A 1,468-nucleotide genomic window follows, 5' to 3' on the forward strand; every position below is an offset into this window, starting at 1 on the left:
GGTCAAGAACAATCCAGCCTCATCAACTAGCAGGGGCCACACATTTAGCACAAATAGTGCATGTGAGTGTTACTAAACTAAGGCTAATATTTGAATACTGTACTAGGATTCAGAGTCAGAAGATCTGGAATCGAGTCTCAGTTTTATTTATTTCTCGGCAGTGTCCTTAAAGACCTCACAGGTGATTGCAAGATTAAATTAAGATAATAAAGTACTTTGTTGCTATTATTCAACCTTCGTATTGTTCTTTTCAACAACAAGAGAATATTAAATACATATAAATATTTAATCTGGTAAAGGATGGTACCAAACTAGATATTACAGCCTGTGATAAGGAGAGCTAAAGATAAAAGGATTCTGGGAATAATGTGCAGAGTAGTAACGTGCACGCTGGGGAGAACAATAACTCAGATGCTGAATATTTGAACTTTACAGTGAGAGGTAATACGTGGTAAGCATAGGTCAGTGTGGGGTTGGGTAGTGAAAGCTGGATACCTTAGTTCTCCTTCCACATTCTTACTCAATAGAACCCTGCAACTGCCATCTGTCATTAGACTGAGAGCCCCTCAAGGACAGGAACACACACAATTGATGTCTGTCCACTAAGCGAATGAATGAGATGTTGAACTAGATGAGTTACTCACTCTGGGGGAGAGAGGATAGGTTACTGTGAGAAGCCTGAGCTTGGAAGTGGGAAATCAGACACCTTGGGGTTGAAACTACCTGTGTGTCCTTGCAGTCCACTCACATGTGCAGTTGGGATTTGTAAGGAGAGAGGCTTTCTGGGTCACTGAAGAGTAAGAGGGAATTTTGTTCTGATCCAGCTTTCTGGATCACTCACCACTCAACTCCTCCCCTTTCCTACTTCCTCCTTGACATATTCGTCCTACTGACAATGATCTTGAGTCTAGAATGAGGATGTCTGTAAACATCCCTTTAGTGAAAGTACTTGGATTGTTAGGATAAATTATTCCTAAATGGTGTTGCATGTCCTCACTGCCAATGAGTTTCTGTGCTCTTGACTAAATACCTTGGGAAATTAATCTACTTTCATTATGGCTTTAGGTGTGTGATCTGTTGTCCCCAAGCTGAAGGAGTATAGCAATTTTGGGTAAAGGAATTTACCAACTGTGAAGATCTAATTGAATAAGTACTTTTCTGCCCTTATAATGTGCAAAGCATTCTACACTTGCCACCTCGAGGATGAGCACTGCTAGCTCTTGCTGGAGCCACGGTCTACAAGGGCATGTGTACTTATCAGTAAAATAGGAAATGAGACAGTGGGAGGCAGAAAGAGTGCAGGTTCAAGGGGGAATGATCATGTCTAGGTTGGAGAGTGAGTGTGGGAGAATCCAGAAAGCATGACAAGGGTGGTGGCTGGCATGTGCACAGGCAGAGTCGAAGGAGAACAGTTGAAGAGGACACCTGAACAGGACACCCCCAGAATGGGGAATGAAATCTAAGGCAT

At 42.4% G+C, this 1,468-nt stretch overlaps 1 protein-coding gene across 1 annotated transcript in view; it reads right to left on the bottom strand.

Annotated features, from left to right (window-relative positions):
* The window catches only part of LOC103600043 (stAR-related lipid transfer protein 13-like), a gene marked incomplete at its 3' end in the record, with an annotated part of 139,957 nt that overhangs the window by 55,149 nt on the left and 83,340 nt on the right, over nt 1-1,468 (bottom strand). The gene's annotated exons all lie outside the window — the stretch shown is intronic.

The sequence above is a fragment of the Galeopterus variegatus genome, unplaced genomic scaffold, assembly GCF_000696425.1.
Source record: "Galeopterus variegatus unplaced genomic scaffold, G_variegatus-3.0.2 Scaffold3196, whole genome shotgun sequence".
NCBI lineage: Eukaryota > Metazoa > Chordata > Mammalia > Dermoptera > Cynocephalidae > Galeopterus > Galeopterus variegatus.